The following is an 18253-nucleotide window of genomic DNA, read 5'->3' on the forward strand; positions in this document are numbered from 1 at the left end:
TCGAAATTCAAGAGACCATTCACCCCATCTCCATCTTGGTGTAATCCGATTCTCCTTGTAACCTTTGCTTTGTAATTTTCGTTGGTTATGCCCTAGTTGACACATGTGTTTGAACAAGTTTCGAATTCTGAAATTCTATGATTAATTGTTAATTTTCAGATTCATGTTTTGCGATTTATGGTTGCTTATGTGTGAGTGTTTGATTAAATTTGCATGATAGATAACTTTTGTATTTTAATCTTATGTGGTTGCAAACACCTAGGGTTTTTATATAATTGGTGCTACGAATTTAAGAACATGAATCAACTTTTTGGTTTTGTGTTCTTGAATCAATAAGTAGTAAAGGTTTTGTACAAAAACCGAATTTAATCAAAGAAGATTGCAATTAGGTGGACTTTTTCATACTAAGTTGCACATTTGAATTGATAGCCTTTCTAGATGCTTAATGCGTTAGACATGTATGATTGACTAGCTTTCTAGGGCTTGAATGCATGTTTGATAGGATTAGTCTATGTGCTTTCGCTTAGATTAATTAGCGTTGAAAGTAAAATATGGGAAATTGTTTGCTTTGAACGTTTCACATGATCAATTCCTCTTGCATGACTATGATGAACAATGATGAACTTGAATCAACTTTAATCATGGGTTTCGAATTTGATCTTTGTTCTTGCATTCCATTTATATTTTTATGTTTTAGCATTTTAATTATTTTGTTAACTTAGTTTAATTTTCAGAAAAAACCAAAATCAAAAACCCCCTTTTAATTCGTAAATAATGTGCATATGTGTAAATATTATACTTTGTTTTAACTTTAATTGTTTAATTGTTTGACAATGACAGGTGTACCCTCAATCCCCGGAATAGAACGATCCCTATTTACTTTATACTACTAATGACATTTCAGGGTTAAATTATGCGCTTGCTTTGAGCGCATCACTCAAGCACAGGGACTTCATGTCAGAGGCAAGGAGAGAGGAAGGTCCAGGAATAGAGGTGGTGGATTTGAAGAAAGAAGAATGGTTGCTTCGAATGTGGTTCGCCCGACCACTGAAAAAGGAATTGCAAACAATTAATGGAAGGAGAAAAAAGCGCAGATGTTAGGAGAAAGCTCCAAGTCAGCCAATATCATTACTGAAAATTATAGTGACGATAGAGAACTTCTCGCAGTAACAACCAGCTCCAGCGCGCTTAAGTATTGGACCTTGGATACAGCCTGCACATTTCATATGTGTGCACACAGATATTGGTACGACACATATGAAGAGAGGAACACCGGGGAAGTTTTGATGGGAGACGATTCACCTTGTCGAATCATAGGAATCGAAACAGTAAAGATCAAGATGCATGATGGAATTGTCAGAACGCTGGGAAACGTCGGACATGTCCCAAAATTGAGAAGAAATCTGATTTCATTGGGCACTTTGGATAGGGTTGGATTTTGGTATAAATCTGAAAAAGGACAGCTCAAGGTAGGAAGGGACAAATGGTCTACATGAGAAGTGTGATGCAACCAGATAACATGTATAAACTTACAGGTTCTACGGTGGTAGGTGGAGCTTATACAGAGGAAGACAAGACTGAGCTTTGGCATAAATGGCTAGGGCATATGAGTTAGAGAGGGTTCCAAGTCCAGTTTGTCTTTTTAGCTGGTTCCCTAAACGACCCCGAAATCGAAAACTGCAGCCTAAGAATAGCACTGAACCGACTGGTTTGGTTCTATTTTTCCGAGAGGCTTGAGGTTTGATCTGAAACTTTGATCGAAGGGTTCTGATTTGGGGCTATAGAAAACCTAATACCACGTGTATAACACAAAACATAATCTGTTCCTCGGCTTTTTTGAGTTTCCAGAACAGAGAACCAAAACTGAACCGAATGAAGAGAACTCGGTTCGGTTCTGCAACGAAATCGAAAACTGCAGCCTAAGAACCACACCGAACCGACTGGTTTGGTTTGGTTTTTCCGATTCCCGGTTCAAAAATCCCACCCCTAATATTTTGTCATCCCGAGACAGTAATACTTCTTTCTCCCACTATGTAAAATAATGGGATTACAAGAAATATTCTCACGATAGTGACTAAACTTTAGTAAAGTGGTATAACTCTCTCTCCCTCTCTCTCTCCCTCCCTCCCTCAATATTCTCTCAAGAGGTGTTCTCTCTCATCTAATTGATGCACTTATTTTCAGTTATGCAAAACTAAGTATAAATTTAATTGATCACCATAGCATGACTCTTCATTGAATCATGGTTGTAGCAAACCATTTTGTTTTAGAAATGCCAAGGTAATTGACATCAACTAAGTCGGTTCATATGTTTCTTAACGAGCTCAAACTGGAAATATTTTTTTCTAGCTCAAGCTCGACCCTTTAATTAAATTTTTCCAATTTCGAACTCGAGTCAGCTTAATCATGGAACGAACTTGGGCTTGAGTTAGGGTCGGGTTGGCTCGATATTGAATTTGTCAAAGTGTGTCAAAAAATTAAACAAAGAAAACAAACAAAAATATTATTAAATTACATAAATAATTACTACCTGATAATTTACATTCTGTACCTAAAATAAATTGTGATACTTAACCTAAAGTGCACGCTGCCGCTCCCAAAGAGAAAAACCCTAAAACCGTAACCTGCAGATTTCGTTCTCCCCCATTTCTACAGCACTATGTCTTCCATCGAGGATGTTACCACTAGCTTCGCTGTGTCCCTTTCTCTTGCTGGTAATGATGTGGTGGACATCTCCCACATGGGCGGACCCATGGAGTCATTAGTCTCATGGATGAAGATTAACAATATACCGCCAACGTTGGAGGTTAAAAAGTAAAAACATAATCATGAATGTTGCTTCCATCACTGAAAAGTTTTATAGATATGGATCGAAAGCTGTTTAATTCTAAGATTTGAGTTCATGTTGCTCAAGAAATCTCAAAGCCTTTCTTCCTTAAAAAAAAAAATATATATATATATATATATAATAATAAAAAAAAATAAAAAATCAACCTTGAAGCTAGCTCATGGCGTGGTGAAAGAAATATTGTACTTTTTTGAAAACCTAATTGGAAAATGTCGAAACTGCAACGTGATCTTTCATGAACTGGGTGTCTACCCTTTGGCGGAACTGCCACCAAGCAAGAAACCAAAGGCATCTGCGCCGCACAGGTTGGAGTTGATCAGCCTCTTTATTGGCTTCAATGAGGCACGTTTCACTAATGATGCGTTGAGGTTTCATAGTGTTCAAATGCCAATCTTATCTCTGAATGCAAGAAACCTGTTTGGTAGTAATGAAGGCACTAAAGTACGCAAGCCAATTGTTTTCAAGAATGTGGGCTTAAGGGCAGATAACAGTGATAATTCTCCGGCGTTAGTTCCAGTTGAAGATGCATAGCAAACCTTGAAAAGAGGCAGGCGAAAGTCCTTATTTTCGTCCCCAATGAAATTAAAATTCCTGTTCGATGTAGTGCAAGAGGGAAAGGTAATGGATACTACTACCACAAAGAAGGTAAAAGTGCCTGAATTCCCTACAAAGTTTACAGCTAAATGTTTGGGACTCATTGAAACACCAGGTGGCATGCTTGTCCCAAAAGAGGGTGATGCTGCTAATTACGGCTATGCCATGGAAGGAATGCAAAACGTGGGATCGAAGATTAAAAATCCTCCCAAATCGAAGAAAGTTCCTGCAGAAGAAGTGTTGAGTATATATATTGTACTCAGAGAAACCTCCTACCCCTAGTTTGAAGGGTAAGGAGAAAACATAGTGTATTTTAAACTATGCTTATTGCTATGTCCTATATTATCATAGTTGATAGACTTACTTTTAAGAAGTAAGCACTGATTGTATAATGGATGGCCTAGCCCTATGTACCACCGTGGTATCCCCACAACCTCTTGTTTGTCTAGTTAATAGCAGCGAAGGGGTATGTAATGGTCATTCTGGCTTAAGTAATGACAATCAGTTTTGAATTGATTCACATAAAAAAAAATAGTGATATTAAAATATTTTATAGTACCATGAAAGAAAAATATATTACATTCAATTAAAATTTTAATATTTTGAGTTAGTATTCTTTAAATTTTTTTTAGCAAAATAGTTGTTCATGAGTTCATGAGCTGAATATATTAAAGATCAAGTTTGGCTCAATTTTCCAATCGAGCTTAACATTGAACTCAAGTTCATGTCAATTTTTTATGAACACGAGCCCCAAACAATCTAAAAATGAGCCAAACACGAGCTGAACTTGAATTAAATCAAGTCTATTTACAGCCCTAGTCTATACATGCATGCGGATAGATTGTTGGAGTGGTGCCGTAGAACCCAATTTTGAATACTAGATATTACATAATAACTAATTTTAATTTAATATTAATCAATAGCACACAAGTTTCTTTTTTAGTAGAAACTTAAAATTCATTGATCATTAATGGTAACATATGTTACAACCAAAGATTAAAATATCTGTATCTACATATCTATCGGAATTTTGAAATATAGAGATATTGAAAATATCGGGAATATATCGGGGATATCCGGAAAATATATCGTTTTTAAAAGAGTCAATTTATTGGAATTACATATAAATAAGTATGAATGTCAAGTTCATTTACATCCAAAAAGAGGTAGTTGAAAAGTCGCTCGCTGGTCTACGAAAATGCAATAATCAAACAAAGACATATGATCCATTTAGTACGAATTGTAGTGATGAACATGATATACTCTTATATAGATTCCTCACTTCTTCATGATACAGATGCTCTCATCAATATATGATTCCTTTTGCAAAGTCACTTGGCCTCTTTTGAATAATTGAACGGCCTGCTCTAACATGCATGTTATTCCATCTTTAACATTTGAACATTTAGCTTCTTTATACTGTTCAATTAAAGACTACACAGTAGCTTCATTATTCCTCACTTCTTTAAGATGCATAGTCTGTACTATGTTCTCATCTTGTCATCCATATATGGTTCCTTCTGCAAAGTCACTTGGCCCCATTTGAATAATTAAACCTTTATCTTCTTTCTATTGTTCAACTACAGACTATAGAGTCACGGACTACACAATACCAAATGATTCATATAATTGCACCACGTTTTTTTACACTCTTTTGCGGATCATAACCCAATAGTCTGTTCTCTTTGTCTGAAACTTTAATATAATTGAGGCCAATCCTATATAATTGAGAAAGATGAAGTGAATGAGTTACTTTTTGAAATTGCTTCATGAATTCTCCTTGTCCAAATTCGTCTTCAAGGAATTTCTCCTCACTTGGATTCCACTCCTCACTCGGATTTCTCTCGAAGGGATTTATCTTGAAGAGAATACTCCTCACCCAAATTCACACTTCCGGATTCCACTCCTCATTCGTCTCAAAATTTAACGTTAAATACGCAAAACATAATTGTGTCTACGTACGTTACTACGCCATTGATGACATAAGGATATTTGTATTTCTTAGTTAATTATTGGGCTAAATACTGATTACTACCTTGTAGTTTGAGTCAAAAATCAATTCAGTCATTGAACTTCTAATTTCATCAAAAACACCCCTGCACTTTCAATTTTAATCTAATAGGTCCAATCTATTAGTTTTCCATTAATTGAGTCCGTTAACTTGATGACGTGGCTCATACACTACAAAAAAGAATTCAATTGGCTTCACCAATTTGCGTCGGCGTGCAATTGCCGTCGCCAAAGCCTACTCTTTTGCGACGGCAAAACTTGACCGTCGCAATTGTGTAAAAGTTATGCAACGGTATTAATTTCCGTCGCCACTTGTGGTCGCCAACCCCTACGATTTACTTCGGCAAGAATTTGCCGTCGCAAGGTAAAACAATTGGCGACTGCAAAAAACTTGCCGTCGCGTTATCCTAATTAACTCTGCTCCACCCTCTTTCGTCTTTCAGTTCTTTGAGCCCATAACTCCATCTCGATCTGATACCCCGATGATTACCTAGATATCCTCCTCGTCTCCTCCTCTTTCCATCACCTCCTTGAGCTATTTTCCTCTCTCGATCTACCAAATTCTGCAGAATACAACCGACGACTAAATGAACCGATTTAGGTCAACTCCATCGAGTTTATCAGGAGATCTACCAACCAGTCGTTCCTCTCAATGTCAAAAGCCTAATCTAATACATTTCACCTCACCCACCTGCAGCCCCAATCGGCTGCAACGTTCCCGAGTTCACCTATCTCTTCAAGGTATCATCTTCATGCTTCTACCTCTAATATATGGCATTTTGTTTACAATTTGCTAGGATTTGTAGCTCAAAATAGACATAGCTAGCTGCTCTTCATCCTGTCATAATAGAGGAAAAGATGAGATATAAGAGAAAAGAATAGACTAATAGAGGAAAAGAGGAGATCTCGGCGACAAGGTATTTCTGAGAATCGGATTTGTGGTTTTCAATGATAGATATCGATTGTTCAGAAAGTGGGTTGTTTTGTGTGCGAATTTCAAATCCAAAGATTCGTTATTTCAAAACAGATCTGAGGTAACAATGTTCAGAAAGAAATTTGCTTTTGTTTGTCAATTGATCTGTTTTTTTATTTGTATGTTTTTGCAGAGGAAGGTTGAAAAAGGGATTGAAATCGATAAGCTTCCAAAGTTTGAAGCTTTCATTTTGGTTAGATTTTAGAGGTTGTTTTTTTTTTTTGGCTGGAATTGGGTTTTGGGTTTGATTTGTTCTTTGGTCTTTCGTACAATTTTGAAACTTTAATTTGATAATTTTGTGAGTTCTTTCTTTTTTCAATTTCGATCTCTGAATTTGTGATTATTTATTTCTGAATTTGTGATTAATTTCTGTTTCTGTTTCTAATTGTATTAAAACAAAGAGTATGGTTGTTTCAAATGCTGTAGATACTGATAGATTTGATAGATTTTATGTTTAGATGTTTCAAACTGTTTTGGGTTTAGGACTTTGGGATCAGTTTGTACAGATTTGATCTCTTTCTTGGTTTTTTTTTTCAAAATAAATACAACATCCAGCATGTTCTTGAAATGGAAATCATATGAAAAATATGGTGATGATTGAATGAGATTATCATCCCAGGTCCAAATAGAATAAAAATAAATATTTTGATTCTAAGACTGACCCCTGCATCTTTAAACGAATGATGGTATGGGAAGACCAAGTCTGTCCTTCTAATTTGCTATCTTTCTTTGATTTTCTTCTCTCATTATCCCAGCGAGCTCACGACTCGATCTTCAATCATCCTTTCATTTGTTGGACCTCCATGGATAGCTTCACTCTGTTCTTATTCTTTTGACCCAGGTGAGTACTCTGCAGTGTTCATACTGTCATAGTCAAAATAGCTTTTGCTTTTTAACTTGACTGATTAGCTTTATTGTTGTTTGAATTAGCCATTGTATAAATCTGAGATCTTTTTTAAAAAGAAAACAGTTAGATATGATATGTTTGAAGAAAAAGGCCAGGGGGTCCAAAAAGTTTGGTTTTTAAATGTGGTTCTGACTAACTTTCATTTTCATTTTGGGTATTTTTGTCAGCCAAATTGCAGCGTTATTGATAGAGCATTCACAATCTGCATAAATAGTTGGAAGATTTAGCTATTTCTCATTTCTTTTGTGTGCTGGATTTGAATAGGGTATTTTTTTTTTCTCTGTAAATTTTCAATTCAGTTATGATTTATCGGTTGTGATACAAGCTTTGAAGAATTCATGTCAGTGAATTAACTATTCACTTACTATATAACTGTCTCATTCTCCAGTTGCACTATCTTGGGCTTAACAGAGAGTGGCGGTAGTGTGGTTTTTTTGCTGTTGGTTTTCTTGGGTGAACAAACTATTCTGCATTTCAATATTAGAGAAAAGTTAGAAGCAGAAGAGAGAATATATAAAAGCCAACAGGATCATGTACATATACCCTTGACCATGTGCAGGTGGCAGCACTATCTTGGGTTTGTTTTTCCTTCTAGCAACCAGATCATGTAGTATATGCATAAGGGTATTTGTACGTATATGATTTAATTATTTTCTCAAGTGAACCATCCTCTATTCTTACCTGTTTCGCATGATAGATTTGAGTTTGGTTTGAAGAGTAAGGATTGCAGCTTTGGAAATCCTGTATTTTGCTGTTCTGTTTTTTTTTTTGTCTTTTTTGATTGGAATCGTTAAAACATATTGGCATTTGATTGCAATGGTTTTATCAATTTTAGTAACTCTTAAAGTTCAATCAATTTTTGTGTTGATCAAGACAAAATCATACTGGTAGGTTTTAAGTAATTTTTATTTGTAATGCATCAATTAGTCTTTGCATTTCCTTGCACATGGTGCGTATTCTATTTGTTTCCTGTTGGACATGGATGCCTTCCCTTTTCTTTAGTCTGTTTTATTTTCTTTTTTCTCTTTTTTTTTTTTTCGGAGTTAACTAATGGCAAATGAAATGTAGTTTTATCCCATCTCAGCTCTAATCAATGTCTCACATATTTGCAAGATAAATGAAGTGTTAGTTGTAATACAGCAATGCAATGCATGACAATTTCTATGTCATTATCATTCATATCTATTATGTATACCAAACCTAACTGTATCAGCGTGGTTGCTCACATACTTGCATCAATTTGAAATAAGAATTTGCTGTTGTAACAAAAATTCTTCTTCCTTATTTTTGTTATTTTTTTGTCTTTAGTTTTTGCTTTGGTTTACAGAAATATTGTATTGGCATTGCTTTCAGTAGTTATATAATGATGTTACAGTTATGTTTTCTTTTTACAGATTTTATGCAAAAGAGTCTACATATCATTTGGCTGCCACTGTTCCTCGGTCTACTGTTTAACGTTGTCTGCATCTTTCATTCTTATTCAGGTATGAACTTTCAATTTTTGTTAGCTCAGTTAGTGGTATAGTTTGCTTTCACTGTGTGCTGTTTTTCTACAAAATGCATTATATAACTATGTTCATTCAAGTAACTATGTTGCATTTTTGCAATTGCTTTTTGCTTTAGCTTCTGGGCACAGTTTCTACTGCCTATGCTTTCTGTTTTCAAAAAAGGCTCAGGGAGATTTTCCTTAAGCAGGATAATCTTATCTAAGGTATAATTGTTTATTGGCTTACTTGCTCTTTTCATAGTTAAGTATTGGATTCTCAAGCCATGGCTTTTGAGATGTTATTTCTGTCAAGTCTTAGAGGCATTAATTTTCATGATTATCTTTTGTTGAATAGGTCGTTTCCTTGCTGAGCTGACAAAGCAAGTGTTTTCTGATCTTTCTGCCAGTAAATATCAGGTGCTTTCATGCTCTGCTACTTTTGTATAGGTTTTAGTGGTTTTATTTCCCTTTTTTTTAATCATCAATTATGAAGAATGATAGACTGCTAGTGTGGATTAACGCTCCAACTATTAATTAATTCATACATACTTTAATTTCCCAATCTGTTGGATGTAAATACTAGTGTTTATAATAATTTAGATATCTGGATCAAGTTTAGGTTTCTGAATTATCCTTCCTTGCCTCTCTGAATGTTCATTGATATGGAACAAATGACCACTCCTCTCCATTCCTTCTTGTTTGTTTGTCTTTCTTATTTCTCTGCATGTCCAGATTGGCTCCTTGCCTGATGCTCTGTTTGTATACTGCAGATGGCTGAGCACAGAATATCAAAATATGGCAGGAAGCAAAGTGAGTGGGACCAAATGGCTAGTTGGATAGTGAACAATGAATTGTACAGTGAGAATGTTGTATGGTTGATACAGGTAAATGCAAGATTACCTTTCAGAAATAGGTCATATGAATTTGGGGGTTCTAGTAAAATGTTAGATTTAGGGTTTAGGATTCTGTAAAAACTTGAATTCTTATTATGCAATTTTTGTCTTCTTTCAGCTGCCACGGCTGTACAATATATACCAGGAAATGGGGATAGTCACATCATTTCAGAACATTCTTGACAATATCTTTATACCGCTGTTTGAGGTTAACATAAATCCAGATTCCCACCCGCTGTTGCAGGTTTTTCTGAAACAGGTTAGCCATCTCTTCGTTAAATTTTTTTTTATTGAACTTGTAGCTTAGTTAGGCTAATATACACGCTCAGTATTGAACTTGATTACTGGAAGCTACAATTTTGTTTTATTGTTTGCTTCTGAGTTTTAATTGGATATGAGACAGAACTATTCAAGGAAAAGGGAGGTTTTCTCTTAGAAGATTTAAGAATCGTAGCCAACTTTTTAAGATTAGAGAATTGTCTTCATATTCTTCGAAATTAAAGTTATCTTAGGTATATTTCTGGTTTCCCCTGCACTTTATCTTGCTTTAGAGTCCTCTATTCATCTGACTATGTGATTGTGTCATGCAGATGCGGTTCATGATGTGTCTCAGCATATGGAAGAGGTGAGCCATGATATTTTTATAGGAACTGAGCTACCAGAAACCAATCACATGGGCCTCTTTGCCATTAACTTTTTTGGGACATATTGTGCTCAGAGCATTAGAACCAAATGATAGATAATTGAATGTAATTTGAATTATGCTAATTTCATTATGCAGGATGGTCTGGTAATTTGTTTGGGTAAATTTTCTCAAATTCCTTTTAGATTAATAGGCATGGCTTAATTATTGTTGTACCTATAGCTTTGTAGTTGCTTCTACATTTGCAAGGCAAAAATTATTTCTGGAAAGAAGTTTCTGAAGAAAACTGTATGTATTTTTTTTTCTCTGTCTTTTAAGACTGATATCTAGGTAGCTTACTCTACTGCTAGGAAAAAGATGATGTAGGCCATCATTTACTGCCAATAAACCTTGCCTTAAGAATAAGGATGACTGAGATAACCTCTTTAAAAGTTTTGCCTTTTCTTGGATTTCTTTTTCATGCAACTGATGTATTATTGTTACTGGTCTCCAGCTTTTTGGTCTCTAATGCCTCCTGATCAAGGTAGAATATATGCCCCAGTTGAGCTTTCGTCTTCTTTGTCATTTAGGTCAGTTCACGTCACTATATTTGAACTGTGGTTATCTGGCTTATAGTACAACTGCTGTATGTACGATGCCTTTTATATTTCTCAATTGTACTTATGTAATCTCTCACGTTAGACATCTTACCTGTCCGATTGTCAAACTAGCTAGTTAATTAAGTGCTCAATCTAAAGATTGTCTACTTATGTATATTCCAAGTTCGAAAACATATCTTTTTTCTTGTCTGGACATTATTCCGCCATGTTAAAAGAAAAACCTTAGTTATGACTCTTCATCACATCTTGGTGTTTTTGATTTTGATGAAGAGACTTAACCAATTTGGTAATTGGTTTTTCCATACATATGACTTTGTCTAAATTATTTTTTATTGTTTTTGGTTACAGGTTCTTTGTATTATAATCTCTGTGTTCGATCTGTGGCATTTGTCTTCCTCTTACCATAAGCTCTATCTACTATGTTTTGATTCCAGGTAAGGCTCCTCTTTTCGTTATATTGTTGTCAATGACAATATTTGGTTGTAAATGTAGTGGAAAGTTATGCCCTTGATCTTTCTCTGTTGATATAAAATCTATGACAGAAATTCTATAATTCTTATTATTATTTTTATTACTCAATGTCTTCTCCAAAGTAATGAGGCTCCCTTATTGTGCATGTGTTTTATGAATTTGCATATACCTGTGCACATTGGATTAATTAGATGTTAATCTAATATACATACTGTATCATTATGTGATAGGTTCAAGATGCATCCAGTGGCCATGAAATTAGAAGGGAGTCCATAGGAGGAGTTCATCCAGATTCAACTAGTGATCAAGAATTTGAGCACGCTCCAGTACTCACCAAGCCCTCTAGTTAATGATAAATAGTATTGTGGTCAAGTCTGCTTTTGAACAATATTAAGTTTGGGAATGTTTCTTCCAGAGTTTCAGTTATCTAGTATGGTAGATTCTTAGTAGATTCGTATAATTATGAAAGACTGGTTTGTTTGGTTAATTTCAATTTATACTTGGTAATGAAATATAACTTGGCACTTATCAGTTGTGAGATAGCTATGAATGAAAGGATTATTTTGGTGCTTTATATTGTTTTACTATATCTTTTGATTGTGTGTAAAATGGCAGAAAAAATTGGGTGGTCAATTGGTTGTCGCTAAAGCTTCATATGGACAATACTTGAGGTGGCGACGGCAATGACGCCGTCGCAATTAATTTCACTTGGGGTGGAGGGAAAATTTCATTAAAAAAAAATTAGTTTATTGCAAGCGATGGCATCTGCCGTAGCAAATAGGTTACTTGCGACGGCGTTCTCAGTCGCTACATGCCGTCGCCAAATAAGCGACCAAATCATTGCTACGCTCGTTGCCGTCGCTAAATACGGTTGCGACGGCATTTTGCCGTAGCCATGAGCAATGGCGACGCCACCAACGACAACGGCGTAATTGCCGTCGCCTAGCCGTCGCCATTGGTCTTTTGCGACGGCAAATATACTTTTCGCGACGGCACAAAGCCGTGGCCAAATGAATTTTTTTTTGTAGTGATATGAGGCCTATGTTTTATGATGTGGTGTTGAGGTGGTATGCATAGTCAGTTTAGGAGTGGGTCTCACTATTAGAAATCTATCAAATAATTTTTTTTTAAACAAATAACTCAACTATAACTGGAACCGACAACAGAAAATTAACGAATTTGACCTATTAGATTAAAATTGAAAGTACAGGGGTGTTTTTGATGAAAATAGAAGTCCAGAGACTGAATTGATTTTGGACCCAAACTACAGGGTAGTAACCAGTATTTAGCCCTTAATTATTTATATCCTTAAATAATATTCCAGGCAGTTTGGAAAATCAACTGAATATTGACTATCCGGAAAGGCACTAGGTGTGATATCCTTGCAAATGGTGACTTATAGAAGACCAAGAACTGTTGTTGATAGTTGCAGAAATGCCAGCAACAACTAGCTACTGCAAGACCACCAACTATCCATGAGAGTAGGCCATTGCATACATGTACAGCTGGACCCTATAAATTACACACCTTGGGAGAGATGGAAGAATATTTATCGGTTTATAGCTTCACAGAATTCCACCGGAAGTGGTGAGGTTTGGTTTCACTCCAGTTGAACATGTCGCAGTCCGTGTGTGGTGCTAAATGGGCATGCAGAAAAGGCTCTTCTCTTGTTGCAATGCACGTATGTAGCTCCCTCCAGATTTTCCTCTTAATGACGTCACTTTGCTTCTTCATGGGTTCTTGAAGAGAACGTCTTCCCTGCTCGGAGCTTCCCATGCTCGTCTTGTCTGGGTCCACACACGTGAACTGCACGTGTCAATTAATTAAGGGGAAATATATATGGAAAAGGCATAGACGGTGTCCGGTTCCATAAAGAGGTAGAAAGAAAGGGTGGGTAAAATTTCGAACACCCAAATCACTATGACCAAAAAAAGCCTCCAGAAGAACAGCCCAAATCTCCCTATTCGCTTCCGCTCCGATGGGACTTTCAAGATTGTCCAGGTATATATATCACTCGCTTGCTTGTTTTTGATTAATGGAACATGGAAAGTCATTGATCTTGAGCAATTTTGATTAGTAGGTTTTAATTTGTTGAGATATATATTGCAGGTGGCTGATCTGCATTTTGGGAATGGAGGGCTTGACTCGGTGCCAAGACGTGTTGGCCTCTGCCTCACCATGTAGTCATGTACTCATCTCTCCCTCACTGGTGGCGGAAACTGAAACTCGTAAATGAACACATAATCGTATAGAACTCGAAGAGCACATCAAACCTCTTACCTGGGTCTTCGCCGATTGCGACCAAATTTGCCGGAAATTGCATAAAATCCGCCGGCAGGTTCGAAGCCTCCAAGTTTTGATTCTCTGTCCAAAATTGAGGATCCAAAATACAGACACTATATGATCATTCACCTCACCGAGACGCAGCAACCCCTACCAGTCTCGCCAGCAGTCGTGGTCGAAGTCGGAAAATCCGACTGGAAACCGCCATGCACAGTGGAAACTTTCGAGCCTCAGGTCGCCATCACAGCTCACCCGTTTGAACCAAAGGGGACAAAGCCCCGCTTCGCACCTCTGAGACGAGGTCGCCGGAATCGAAAGGAGGAATCGGGTCACCGTTATGGGTTTTGGGGTCGATGAACAGGGTCGACCAGTCTGGCTTCTTCTACACCGTCTCGATATTTATACTCTAAATGTAATTAATGATACACGGCCCAGATCAGTCGGTGACTGAAATCAACGGCTCTGATTACACCATGTAATCTCCCTAGGATTTAAATGAATTCATTTAGTTCCTTTCTAAAAAAGAAAAGAAAAAATCATGTATTTTCAAACTTCCGAAATTCATAATAAAGAGCTGGCCGAAAAATGTCACAAAATTTACTACGGACTTGGAGCAACGCATGCTTGATTATCGAGTTTTTAAATTGGACATTCTCATTCAACAAAGTTCCGAAAAATATGTTCAGAGTTCAATTGCCTTATTAATTTTTTTAAAATGAATTTCTATAATTCAAAACTTCATACATTAATTGAAAATAGGTCAGGCGTCCGAAAAATTTTCTGAAAATTTTCACGAACTCATTACATCTCGTAATGTAATTTCAAAGATTTAAATTTCAGATTCCTCATAGCATCACTTATTGTTTTGATTTCGATTCATTTAGTCAACCGTTTGTAGACGTAAACTTCCCTAAGGAGAGCTATAGCACGAGGAGATAAAAATCTAGAAATTTTGACATAGGTTACTAGACCCCCTACCAATGAGAGTGTGAGGGCTGACAGATCGAAAAAATAAATTGCGAATGATCAGTTATGAGCATATTAGTGTTATGCGGTATTTAGGGTTTAGGGTTAACGATTGAGACCCAAACGACGACGATAAAGGCTGAAATTTTGACCATAACCATATATTGTTATGGTGATAGCATCCAACGGTGGATTTTCATAAATTCAATTTCCTCCATCATGATGGTGTTGTAGGGTTTAAGTTTTTAATACCCCTAATAAACAAGTTATACTGCATTACTAGACATATAAGGAATTGGTGCGATCCAAAAATTCTGAAATGGAAAAATCGATAAATTTGACATTACTCATCTATTTATATCATGAGAAAAATTCAGTCACCATCCCCAAACTATGCTGCCAAGGCCAATTTGATACCCAAACTCTCAAAAGTATCAATGTGATACCCAAAGACCTATTTTGACATCAACGTGATACTTCCGTCCAAAATCTCAAACGGCTCCGTTTGTCTGCTGACGTGGCAAACACGTGGGTCCTATATGATATTTTTATCGAGGGCAGAATGGTCTTTTACTACTAACTAATTTTTTTAAAAAAAAAAAACAGAACGGAGCACAAAGCTGAAAGCTCCATCTCTCTCTCTCTCTCCTCTCTCTTTCTCTCTTGGTTCTAGTTTTCGGGTTTCTGGGTTTTGATGGCTTTGGAGGCTATCAGTCTCTCGCAGCCTTGATGGTGGAGGACAAAATGAAAGACGCGATTTTGAGGGGGGAGAAGGAAGAGGTGGATTCGAGTAGAGCGTAGCCCAAATCGATGTTGGACAGCGGGAACGAGGACTCGAGGACGTCCATGGCCGACGGAGTCCCGACTTTGACTTTGGTGATTCCGTGGGTTTTGAGAGCATGCTTGATTTTGCGCATTGCCGGAACCAGATTGAACCAGATGGACTTGTCCAACGCCGAGAGGATTTCGTTTCCGACGAGGAGGTACCGGATCAGAGTATGTGGGTAGAAGGGGACTACATTGGCGTGGACCCATTGGTCCGCGAGGGTTTGATTGGAGGAATTGTTGTTGATGAGCTCATTGGGTACCATAATCGAGACTTGGAGGTCTGTGTTTTGGAGAGCCTTGAGGATTTTGGGGTTGGCATTGTAGATTTTCACTCGCTTAGCTTTGAGGGTTTGGATGAGCTTTACAGATTCTGATGGAGATGGTAGATTGTTGCCCAGCTGGCCGTAGTTCACACCCACCGGTAGCAGGGAAGAAGAAGACGAGATTGGAGGAAGTTCTGATTCGGCGATCACGAGAGAATCAGAGAGGATGAGAGTCGCCGGAATGCGCCGTTGACGCCGGAGAATGCGACGAGGGTTATGGGCAGCTGCTGGCGTCAGAGTCGCGGTGGCGAAAGTGGTCGAGCGGCCTTGATGGTGGAGGACAAAATGAAAGACGCGATTATGAGGGGGGAGAAGGAAGAGGTGGAGGAGTAGGCCTCGCATGGTTTCGGGATCGAAGTCTGGAGGTGGTTCATCTGCTTATGCTTGAGGTGTTTGATTTGCAGGGATGAGAGGTTCTGTGATTTTCGCCATTGTTGTTGAGGCAGTGGAGCTCGCTCTTCAGCTTCAACTCTTCACTCAAATCGAGCAATTGACAGTGTGTGGGAGAAGCCAAAGGTACCAAGTACCAGCTGCCAAGTCTTTTTCTTGGTCTAATTGTGCTCAATTGCTATCTGGGTTGGTTTTGCTTTTTTGGTTTATGCTGGGTTTGTTTTTAGTTTTGGTATACATGAATTCATAGTTATATTTTGCTTTGGCCTTGTGATTGTGATTTTGATCGGAGTTTCTGGTATCTGTTGTTACTGACATGACGGCGGCAGTGGAGGAGGAGGACGCTGAGGCTGTGGCGGCGGAGGAGGAAAGCTGCTGAGCGAAGAAGAAGGAGATAGGTTTTGGCGGAGAAGCCAGAGCAGTTTTCTGGGTGCAGAAAGATTTGATTTTTTTTTTTTAATCATGTCACCCAACTTTCGTTTTGGGTGTGTCCGCCGACAGTTGAGTGCGAAGAACATGGATTTGTAGCAGGAATTGGAGAGGATGATGGCAGCGTTGGTGATGGTTTGGGCGAAGGAGGAGAGAGAAGAAGAAGAGGACTGAGGTTGAAGAAGAAGCAGAAGCCAGAAAATCCCAGAAGAACAATAAGAAGAAAAAGAAATGAAAAGAAAAAAAATGAATTAACAAAAAAAATGGGTAAATTGGTCATTTCACTTTTTTTGAGGGCCCACATGTTTGCCACGTCAGCAAACAGACGGAACCGTTTGAGATTTTGGACGGAAGTATCACGTTGATGTCAAAATAGGTCTTTAGGTATCACATTGATACTTTTGAGAGTTCGGGTATCAAATTGGCATTGGCAGCATAGTTTGGGGACGGTGACTGAACTTTTCTCTTATATCATATAAGTATGTACTGTGTAAAAAAATGAGGCTGATCCGACGTCAATTCGATAGTGGTCAAAGCGGTCAACCATTTGTATACGTAAACTTCCCTAAGGGGAGCTATAGCACGAGGAGATAAAAATCTAGAAATTTTGACATAGGTTATTAGACCTCCTACCCACGAGAGTGTGAGGGTTGACAGATCGAAAAAATAAATTGCGAATGATCAATTATGATCATATTAGTGTTATGCGGTATTTAGGGTTTAGGGTTGACCTAGTAGATCGAGACCCAAATAACGACGATAAAAGCTGAAATTTTGACCATAACCATATATTGTTATGGTGATAACATCCAACGGTGGATTTTCATAAATTCCATTTCCTCCACCCGTGATGGTGTTGGAGGGTTTAAGTTTTTAATACCCCTAATAAACAAGTTATACTACATTACTCAGCATATAAGGAATTGGTGAGATCTAAAAATTCTAAAATAGAAATCGATAAATTTGACACTACCCATCTGTTTATAGCATATAAGTATGTAATGTGTAAAAAAATGAGGCCGATCCGACGTCAATTCGACAATGGTCAAAGAGGTCAACCCTTTGTAGACGTAAACTTCCCTAATGAAAAGTATACATTCCATGAGCAATAATGTGTAGGAAATAGATTTTATCAAAATCGACCATAGGATGTTATCATGATAAGAAGAAATGGTTATGGTCAAAATTTAAGTTATTTTCGTCGTCGTTTGGGTCTCGATCTAGTAGGTCAACCCTAAACCCTAAATACCACATAAAACTACTATACTCATAACCGCTTACTCGTAACTTCATTTTTCGATCTGTCAGCTCTCACAATCTCGTGTGTATGAGCTATATCGATTAATGTAAAAATTTTGGAAATTTTATCTTCTCATGGTTCAGCTCCCCTTAGGGAAGTATAAGCATATAAATGGTTGATCGCTTTATTTGATGTCAAAATGATGGCGGATCAGGTTAATTTTTTTACATAATACCTATTAATACACCATAAATAGATGGGTAATATTAAATTTATCGATTTCCAGTTTCGATTATTTAGATCGCACAAAATCCTTATATGCCTACTAATGCAATTTAACTTGTTTATTAGTTGTATTCAAAAGTATACC

The 18253-nt window shown here is 37.3% G+C and overlaps 1 long non-coding RNA gene across 13 annotated transcripts; it reads left to right on the forward strand.

Annotated features, from left to right (window-relative positions):
• Positions 1-5665: 5665 nt before the first annotated feature.
• LOC133724461 (uncharacterized) lies at positions 5666-11998 on the forward strand. 13 transcript variants are annotated; one of them, XR_009853698.1, is made up of 14 exons: positions 5666-6193; positions 6559-6632; positions 7181-7266; positions 7500-7597; positions 7721-7891; positions 8727-8816; positions 8956-9043; positions 9174-9235; positions 9589-9702; positions 9830-9970; positions 10302-10336; positions 10848-10923; positions 11302-11387; positions 11655-11998. It is a non-coding gene; the product is annotated as an uncharacterized LOC133724461 (long non-coding RNA). The 13 variants fall into 13 exon arrangements; XR_009853702.1 differs by having other exon boundaries at positions 6559-6618; XR_009853705.1 differs by lacking the exon at positions 6559-6632 and having other exon boundaries at positions 5667-6193.
• Positions 11999-18253: the final 6255 nt, after the last annotated feature.

This window comes from Rosa rugosa, chromosome 1, assembly GCF_958449725.1.
Source record: "Rosa rugosa chromosome 1, drRosRugo1.1, whole genome shotgun sequence".
NCBI classification, from domain to species: Eukaryota; Viridiplantae; Streptophyta; class Magnoliopsida; order Rosales; family Rosaceae; genus Rosa; species Rosa rugosa.